At 41.7% G+C, this 10,546-nt stretch overlaps 1 protein-coding gene across 1 annotated transcript in view; it reads right to left on the minus strand.

Moving 5' to 3' along the window:
- LOC147601336 (uncharacterized) overlaps positions 1-3,476 on the minus strand; it is a 28,924-nt gene extending 25,448 nt beyond the window's left edge. Inside the window, exon 1 of the mRNA XM_086744571.1 lies at positions 3,219-3,476. The gene's annotated coding sequence lies outside the window, so the exon portion shown is untranslated. The remainder of the gene's footprint in view (positions 1-3,218) is intronic.
- Positions 3,477-10,546: the final 7,070 nt, after the last annotated feature.

Here is a 10,546-nt window from a genome sequence, read left to right on the forward strand (position 1 = left end):
CAGGAAAAGCAAACTTTGGCATTTTTTTAAAGTCATTCAACATGTGATTTTTAAAGTTGCACTCAGTAGAATTTTTTTGAGGACATTTTATCAACTCAAACGATTACTGCTTTGCAGCACAAGGTGTATGGTGTAGTCCATCAAAACAAAACTATTACCTCCTACCATGCAGGCAAATGGAAGGTATAAATAAACAGTACTTTTAAATTAACTTGCTAAGCAGAATTGGTCAGTGGCCAACTAAGAAATACTTCAGAGTGTGGCATCAGCATCAAATGTGGGAGTTTTGTGGTGGGTTTTTTTCTGTAAGATGTAACATTTTATATTCTAATGGGAATTCGCAATTGTCAACTTGAATGTGCTCGATACTTTTGAACAAGACATTTAACAATGCCTGCACACAGTGAGCTGGATTTTCAAAACCACACAGTTGAGCAAATACCCTCATGAGGTTATATGTCTGTGGCTTGTTTATGCAGGAGATAATACCATTGCAAGTCTGGTTCAGGATGTGTGATACTAACAAGTGAAGGCCAAATTCTTCTTTATATGTTTTATCTAATCCAATTGGAATGGTATCAGTATAAAATGAGTTGAAAAATTTACAATTTTGGACCCTAAAATGCTATATTTACTACCCTGCAAAGGGAACACGTTAAGTAGAGTACTGTTAGCAGATGAGACGTGGGGAAGAAGCAGGAATGGACAGGCAGCGCGACTTCCTCAGGATCACATAACAGATTTGTAGAGGAATTCACAGCACAGACCCTGACTTGTGTTCCACACATTGCTAACCGCTTCTCAGGTCCAAACTGCTTGCAGTATGCCTTTCTGTAGAAATATCACAACACTGCTCTACCACGGGAGAGAACATATTCATTGAACATTTCTTAAAACAGATCAGGTTTAAGGTTCTTAAGATAGAAGTTACTTGAAAGGGTGTGCTCTATCCAAGTGCATTCAGCACAAATTTATGGCTTAAATGCTAATAGAAGAACTGATTAAGAAAACCTCTTTCCAATGGAATCTATTTTATATGGCCAGAGGGAACCTGCAAAACATAAAATTAAATAATTTATGTCAGTACCTTCTGGGTGAAGCCTGGCTGTGAATTCAGAGGTAGAAATGTGCAGGCAGCACATCATGTCCTAGAAAGAGGAACAACGCCACTTCTACCTTTACCAGAGAACAGAGGATCCTAGCACTGACATTAGCATGCAAAAAAAATGAGTTAAAAACATAGGGAATCCTTCAGACTGTGTGTGCAGATATTTCAGAGCAGCCACAAAGAGGTTAGTGCTAAGTATATTTATTAGTTAGCAGAATTATCTAGGTGTAACTAAGACTCTGATTCCTTGAAGCCAATCAATCATTCTTAAAATATGGTACATATGTGAAACTGTTACCTCTTCCAAAACAGACAACTGCCTTGGCACAGCAGAGTAAGTAATACTGCAGGGTAAACAGTGGGATTTGGTCACAGGTTCGAAGGAGCATCGTAAGGAGAACCATCAACCCCATGCCCTTAAATTCCTTCAGTGCTCTCCCTTTAATCCCTCATACTAATGTTATTTATACAGTGTTTATTAAAAGCGGTTTCTAATTTCAGGTGCCTCTCTTAAGTCGCCAAACTGCTAGAGGTCTGCACAGCAAACTCCAGCTGAAATAATGGAAGCAATGGGCAATACATACCTAATCCCATCTGCTTCCCTATGATCACAGTAATACATTCCCACCCTTCCAAACACCACTGCTCAGCACACATGGCTACTCAAGCTGTATTTCCCTAAAAAGGTGGGAGTTGGGGATGCATTGGCTATTTGGGGAACTTGCATGCAAAATAAGTTTTTTTAAATACGAAGATACCAGCAGATGAATTTCCTGAAGGAAAAACATTGAGCAAAATGCCGTAGCCAGTTCAAATAGTTACAGCGAATAAGAAATGTGAAACTGGAACCCAACTTGTAACCATATCTTGGCAGCATGGAGTGGCAGGTAATAATTGTCCTCACAGTCCAAATTCTCATGTACTTCCCTGCCCACAAAACAGAAAGTTGAGAACATGAGCGTCTCGACTGGCAGAGAGAGCAGATGGATGGCAGTTTTGAACTACTTGGAAACTACAAAAGAGACTCAGCCTTTGGGATAGTACATGCTGGTTAGCCTCTTCCATGAGGGCCCTCCAACGAACTTGATCATAAGGATATTTCCTATTATTCACTATGCACAACAGGAGAAGTGGTAGTGTGTCCTAATCTCATCAACAAGGATGACAACAAAACAACTGTTTTAAGGACAAGGAGAAGGTGACAGCCAACTTCTACCTGCAGCATTGCCTAAGTGCACTGGGAATGGTTTTTCCCCCCATGGAAAGGGTAGGTAGATGTGGGGAAAGGTCCATAAAAGTCCCTACCCTCCATCATATCCTGCATTTTCTAGAATTCATGGCTGTTGGCTTAGACCTAGACCCAGTTTTGAGTATCCACTCATCTGGCACATGCAGGTGAGAAATTGATCTGTTATAGATTCAGAGAGTTTAAGGCAAGAATGAACCATTACAATCACCTTTTCTAATCTCCGATGTATCACCACCCTTTTAATTTCAACTCAGTAACCCTGCATATAACCAAATAACAATCTATTTAAGTAAATACCTGGCCAAAATGTGTCTTCTGAAAAGTTGTTCAGTCTTGTCTTAAAGAAGAGGATATGAACAATCACTCCTTAGGAGGTTTCTCTTAGCAATATACCACCCTTTCAAAGTATAAGCCAAATTTCTAGTTTGAGCTTGCTTAGCCTCGGGTTCCAGATGGCTGAGACATACTTCACCAGTCTCCACGCATTCTCTTGAGCCATTCAGTCATTACTGGTGACCACTACAGTCTCACCATGAGGGTACTTTGCACTAAGCAAATCAACTCTTAACCTTCTTCCTGATAAAGCTAAACAGGCTCTCCATTAAGGCTCTCCCCTAAAGAGCCCAGGCCTCAAATCTGTTTGTGGCTTTCTACACAATCTTTAATCAATGCCTAGGCAACCAACATATCCGTCATTGCACATCAACAGAAAAAAAAAAAAAAAAAGATATTGAGACAGAAAAGGGACATAGGAGGAGAAAGAGTGTGCGCCCTAAACAGCAAGTCTACAGCATTACAAAAGACAGTGTTCAGGTCTAGACTTCATCTGTTTTACTTTGTTTCCTTAAGTTCAAACCTTACCTTTAGAACTGCTAGACATACAGGAACAAAAAATTAGCAAAATCATTGTCTTTCCATGGCCGAAGAAAAATTTCAGACCCCCTGCTTTATACACAGAACTGCTTAGCCACTGGGCAGGGCAAAGGCTGCAACTAAAGAGGTATGAAGAGCACAGCCAGGACAGCATGGACCTGCTGGGCGGCAGGGCTGGCCGGAGGGGCACTCGCAGCGGCGCTCTGCATCCTGCTGCCAAGTGCAAACTGGAACTGCTTCCACTCAGCCCTTCGCTAGGTCATCTGTTTTGACCTGGAACAGAGCACTGATATTTGGGCTCCAGGCCGTGGCTATTCAAGGACTGAGTTCATGTTTGCTAAGCTGTTAATTACTGTGTAGGTCTTAGTTTAATACCCATGACACAGCAGGAAGTATCCCAAAGTCTCCACTTTGCCGTTCTCTACCAGTACCAGTGGGACTATATACAACTTCTTACTTCACATTATTACATCTTTAAAAATGATCAGATCACAATTTCAAGAAGGAGCCATCTTAGGAATGGCATATATTTAAAAGAAAGGCAATTTCCAATTACTACAGTCTGTAAAAGCCAGAGATCAGATTCAATTACACTGCACTTTGCAATTTACAATCTGTTGGTGCTCATTTCAGCAGAGGCTTGTTAAATGCTCTCTTGCTGCAGACCTTAAAAATGTGCTTACCTACTGAAAAAGAAGAGGTTCTCAGTCCAGAGCCTCACCATAACTCAAGCCATCAAAGCCAAGGCCAGACCGCAGCCTTCACTCAGAAACTCCACTTAGGCAAGGACGGCACATGGCTGGGTTTTGGCCCAATAAAGGAACCCTGTGAGCTACCAAGTGATGTTAGTGACTGCCCAAATTTAAAATGTGAATTCACTAGAATATGCAAATATGCATTCAGATTCTGACAGGCACACTGACCTATTACTTATATGCTTCTAAATCCAGAATTTGAATGTCTTCCTTCAATTTGCCTTTTTTTTTTTGATGATCAAGCTCTCCTGGATTCACAACTTGGTTGCTATTGCTGTGGCACATCACATCTCCAGAGGTAACACTAGGCATGTGGTGAAGATGCTTGCCCTAATGTTCCCTAATGGACATTCAGGTAGACTGTTAACGGGAATACTCGCAACCAAGATATGTTGCAAAATCCAGAGGACCACAAGGGCAGTGAGATTCCCAGGCTGATGGCCGTTACAAGCCTCTTCTCATAAGCACAATGCAAATTATCCCTTAGGTATGCTACTATAAAAATCAAGCACCAGTACTAAAGCCAATAGAATTGTATTCGTTCCCACCAGGTCAAACTTTGGCTCTCTCTAGGAAACTGTAACAGTGATATACGATGAATTGATTGAAGACACCACCGTGGGTTTTCCAAAGAATCCACAGCTCGGGCAAAACATAAAGTGACTTGTGACCTGTTACAACAAAGCAGATTCAAAATATACCATTAGGAGTGACAGCAAAAATATTTGCAAGAATGGAAAATGGTTACATTTCTAAACTCGTCCCACAACCGAGTTCCACCCACTCACAGATTAACTCCTTCCCCCTTTTCTGAACATCTACTTGTACGGACCTTGTCAAACAGTGGAAAACATGAAACTAAAGCAGAGGAGGAGAACATCAACAGAAATAACAGCATGCATCTCTCAGTATTTAAAGATGAGACTAATTTTCCAACAAGAAATTTGCCAGAAACAATGAACTGATCCTCTAACAAGGCATATCAAAATGATCCAAAATTTCTTTAGGACGCTAGATACCAAGAGGAGCAATTTCCATTATATCTTGCCTACTGACAATGGCATAGTGTGCAATTAGCACATGACTGAATGGGCCACTGACCTTACATTGTGGTTATTTAACCTACAGTGTAATGGTGCAATGCACCATGAAAAACACAGTTCAAAGTGGGCAGCTGCCCTGGCAGATTTAGCTGCAGTCCTGGGATGCGTTTTTGTGTGTTCAGTTTGCTTCTATTTCTTTTTAAATAGTGACCTCTTTACTCCCCTTTATGCATTTCCTTTTTTATGCTTGCCTTACCAGGTGCTAGTAAGTTTTCATTTTTGTTTTGGTTTTGAGTGTGGTGGAAGCCAAAGATACTTATCTGCTATCGTTCCCACTAGTAGTGAACTGCATTATTAGTGACACAGGCTAAAGCGGTTTTGTGCAATCAGGATAAACCAGAGTAATTTCAGAGAAAACCATGGAGTCAAGCTCAGATTGCGTAAGTTACTCCAAAGTCACAGGAGGAACCAGGTCATATAGCAAACAGCAATCTAAAACCTAGATTTGAACAGGTGTCAGTTGACCCTCCTGCCATGAGGAACGATCAGAAAAAGTAGTGAGGGAGGATGAATGGGAACAAATCCTGACGGAGCTGCAAGCGCAAAAGCCCTGGTTCTCTCAGAAGTCCAAGGACTGCCACAGCACACAGCAGCCTGCAGCGCTGCTCACTCCTCACCTTCTCAGCCCTCAGGGGAACACGGCCGGAGCAGCACTTGGGCAGCATCCAAGAAGAGGTTTTGTCCCTCAACAGCAGGGCTAAGGAGGTTCCAAGGAAGAGGTGAAGTTGACTTCGGCAGCCTTGAGGAAAATCCCAAGGCAATTTTTGAGGTGAAATGAGAGGAAAGGCAGGAGACAGGCAAAGCTGGAAATGCAGCAGCTGCAGTATCTATCAAAATGGAAGTCACATATAGATTAAATATGAAGTAAGACATGACTTCTGAGCTACGAGTATCATTGGAAAAAGGAGCCAGGAAATTCAGTACAAAGGGAGCTTCAAAGCTGCATGTTTTTAGCTAAACAAACAGAATGTTAACAGGAGACACTGGCATGAAGTTGGCTTTTATAAGGAAGAACTTTCCCTTCCTACTCCCAGCAAGGCGGCAAGCCAAGCTGAAAGCCGATGATCAAAGGTCAGTCACCACTCCTGAATCTCACTAGTTATCAGGATCTCCACTGGAAACAAATGCTTTCACACTACAGTCGAGCACGTTTATAAGGGCTGCTGAAAGCTACATTTCAATTAATGCAGAGGTAATACACTTTGGGTTCTGGGCAACATCAGTATGTGAGATATTTCGAGTGGCAGTGAGTCAATACTCTATTACTAGCAGCTTGGCAGGCAAAGCACCCGCTGGGAAACAGGGACGCGGCAATGCTCTCCCCTCCCGGGAGGGGGCCAGAGTGGGGAAGCATCCACTTCTGCTGCTTGCCCCGTGCTAGGTTTTTTGGGTAAGTTGAGTGCTTTGGTTTCTAGGGTTATCCACTCAGCACCACTATTATAACCCTACATTTACTGTAATAACATGTTTCAAAACCTGCTTTAGAAAAGACCAAGCTTCTGTAGATGAAAAGGCTGCTAAGACGAATTTTGAAAACTGGCTTTTGTCCGTGCTACCCAAGCATCCCTCCTGTCGGTCTTAGAGGCCAGCCTCCCCACATTCCCCAGAAAGTTAGCATCTCGTCACTTCTGCTGGAAAGTACTAGTTATGTCACTTCCAGGGGATCATGCCACTGGGGTCACAGAGCTAATTATTTATCCTTAGGGAGGAAACACGCAGCATTTCACATTTCCTGCTCAAAAGACCCTTTGGTTTCTCTCAGTTTGAGTTTTGGCTACAAACTGCATTCCACTTTTTGACCTTGAGCTGTTGGGAAGTAACTTCTGGACTAGAAAATTAGGAAGAAACGGAAACAATATTTGAGTATTGGTGTGGGGTTGTGTAGTTTTGAGCAATGTCCTTGGCCCATTGATAGCAGATAGCCCCCCATGCCTACCTGAAATTTTCTGCCTCTCTCAAAATTAATCCTGGTATGAACAAGGACTTCCTTCACTCCCTGTAAAAGTTACTCAAGGAAAGATTTAGAAAAAATAAAGATCTCTCTGAAAGATATCACACTTGTTAACAGAAAGGCAGGGAATTGGGGTTTTTTTTTGCCCATGAGACTGTGCCTGGCAACTCCATCCTGCTATGTCACATGCATACACCACAGCACTTGGTAGAAAAACAAGAACTTAACAAGGGAAATGGCAAAATCATGCATCTAACACCAGTGGGCTAAAATGAAGCTGAAGGGGAAATAAAATATGATATATCCACAAACACTGATTAATTTGTGGGTGTTAATGAAAAATAAAACTTTTCTTCATTGTGCTAAACACTACTTGGAACTGAACATTACCTAAACTTAATATGCCTCAAATGGAGAAATAAAGCTGTATTTTTTAAATGAATGAAGTTCGCTTGGAAGATGGTTGGCACAAAGTCTAAGCAGAAATTACGACTCACTTCAATCCATAGAATAGGACTTAAAGCTATGGACTTCTCTTTTCAGCAGGGCTCATTTCAGCCTTCAAAAGGCAGAAAAAGGAATAGAAGAGAAGAACCAATGCAACAGCTTCAGGGGCAAAAAAAAAAAAAAAAAAAAAAATCTAACTCATAAGTTGGAAAATAGCAGCTCAGCATGCTTCGTGGGTTTTCTTCCCCCTTTTAAATTATTGTAGCATTTATTCCTCCACAGTGTATTCAAGTTCCTTGTGTGTTCATAACTTCAAAAAGGAACTTGAGTGGAGTGGGAGTGCACAGCCAAGTACATGATTTGGATTACCTACGGCTTTCTCCAAAAATGAAGATTTATCTCTGTATCAGCTGATTTTGGAGATCTTAGGGACAATTAAGTAGGTAACACACATGAAAAGCAGTAGTCTCATTCTTTTCTTCTTAGCAATTACCTCTTCAATTAAAGTTGGGAGCAATTTTTTTTCAAGTCTTTGTCATATTGTTGAAACACGTTCAAACACAAAACTGCTTGTTTTGCAGCAAATAATCCTTATGTCATGCAGTGTCTAAAACCTACAGTGACAGAGATCTCTGCATAGGGTGCTTCCACACTTGTATAGAGCCTCCTGACTTCGCTGTGTCTCTGTAAAGATGTGGAGCTTGCTGCACGCAGAGTCCACATCAGCAAAACGCATCAATAAAACTTCGCATGTTACCAATAAAAAGCAACAGATTTCTATGTACCTTCCTTGCCAAAGCAGTGCCACTGTGGAAAAACTGAACAGGGCAAAGTTTGCTTTCCTGCGCTACATCAGAGCAAGGAAAAACTGCCTTTCACTTGCTGCTTTTCTCCTGCATCCACCTATTTCAGCTGACCTTTGAGCAGGGCACAGATCACAGTGTAGAAAGAGCACTGTAGTTCAGCTTCCTTGAACCACCTGGTTTCCATGTGAAGTTTAACCTCATTATCAACAACTCTCACTGTCACACGTGAAAAAGGGCCCTTGAAATCCACAGGCTATAACTTAATCAGTGCTGCAACTCCCACAGAGCACTTTGTACTGGAACAAGGATGACTGCGTTTCTTTGGAAGTTTGTCACATTTTATTCTGCAGATCCAAAAATTAAGCCATCATACATACCAAATTCACCCACTTCAGTTATTTTGCATGTAGGTCTTTATTTCATGAGTTGTTCTGTATTCTGTGTTCATTTGGTGCACAAAGATGAAAGCCCCAGCCAGAGTCAGGGCCTGCTGAAAGCTCCGACTCATTCTCGTATTTCTCTTTGCTCTAGGGCCTGTCTTTCTTCCTAACCTTCACATTTTTTCTCTGTAAGAAAGACTAAGGGAAAAAAAAATCTTTTCCCCCCATTTACCGATGCTAGTGAGAGTAATGACTTTGTTCGCAGTCTTAATATAGCATCATCACCATTCTCTTCCAGGTTTTCCATGAAACAGCCTACTTCATCTCATCAGTAGTCACCAAAGTCAGTTGAAACGTTTCTATGGATTACAACGGGCACTGAAAAAAGGCCTTACAGAAACCAACTTGAGCAGTTTTACTAAAATCTATTTTATACTAGGTGATTTTTTTTTCAGGAAAGATTTTAATACTTGGGTCTATTACATGAATTACAGAACAACCCGTAGGCCCACAGCTGCCAAAGTGAAGATAAATGGAAACATTCATTGAAATGATGCCTGCAGCTGACACAAAAGCTCTGTATCTTCCAGACTTCTACAACGCGGAAGTGAAAGTACTTGTTGGGTTCAACAAATCAGTGACAGAGAAAGGAATAGAAGAGAGGAAAGCACCTTTAAGCATATTCAGTTAACCTGGTGGGCAATCAGTCAGAAGGCAAAGGAGAAGACAGTCCTCTTACCTGTCTACTGTCTGTGGTGTTTGCTGTTGTAGAGTCTAATCCTTGCTAACTTCAGAGAGATGCACCACTAGTCTTCTCCTGAGTTATGTGATGACTCACCTTTGTTCTTCTTCACCCATTAATCTGTTCTAAGGACAACTGCAGCGTTTCAGCTACAACATGTGGGAAGTACTAGGCTCACATGATGAAGCTGGTATCAGGTGAAAGCTCATGGAAAAGGGAGTTTAATTTTCTCTTTCTTTTTTTTTAATACCTATTGAATTTCATCCTGTAATCTCAGGCTATGCTTCTCACTCATGGTGTGTCTGTGATATGAGAACACTAATATTCAGGGTCTGGCATAGCCCTTCTTGCAAGTGTTCTTATGGTGCTGCTCTGCCTTCTCCCAGTTTTGAAAATCTAGTTGCAATTTGCAGTGCACAAAACACCTCAGCAGAGGATCAGCATTTCAAGGTTGCTCCCTTTTTTTTTTTTTTTAAATGCCATTTCCTGACCACATCACAAAAGTACTTTTGTTCCCACTTAGCTTATTGTAACTTTGGATGTTTCATGGTGGGATTGTTCACACGGCAGTGAGCAATCTGCCACTGCAGAGCAAGGTGACTGCATCTACTGGACTTAGTAAAACATAGCCGCCTACTACTACACCGAATAGAAAGAAGTTTTCCTCAAGCAGGGGGTTATTTGGTTTATCCATAGGCTCATTCATGTCAGATTCTCTCATCACAGGGTCATGACCCAGCTGAGGTGACTTAATGTTGATCTACAGCTTCCAGATGCAAAGTCCAAAACAAGAGAAAAAACCCCAGTCTTCAATTTTAAACTTAAATTTTCCTTCCTTCATCCCTTTTCCTCCTTCCTGGCAAGAAAAGCAGCATCACCATCTTTGGGTGCAGCATAATGCAGCCCCCACCGATAGCAGATCCCAAGAGCCATCGCTTCTAAAGCATCAGGCTCTGCACCTCCCAACTTCACACTATTCTCCAGTGTCTCTTTTCAGAACTTCTATCTATAAGCTCTTTTACAAGGGCCTTGCTTCATTAACGGGCCCTCAGAGCTTCAGTCCTACTCCTTGTGCATGTCCTCTATCCTCTAGCAAGCCCAATTTCTCTTTTCATGTGAGTTTGTCTGCTCC

This window comes from Chlamydotis macqueenii, chromosome 3 (genome assembly GCF_036417535.1).
Source record: "Chlamydotis macqueenii isolate bChlMac1 chromosome 3, bChlMac1.mat, whole genome shotgun sequence".
In the NCBI taxonomy this organism is placed as follows: domain Eukaryota; kingdom Metazoa; phylum Chordata; class Aves; order Otidiformes; family Otididae; genus Chlamydotis; species Chlamydotis macqueenii.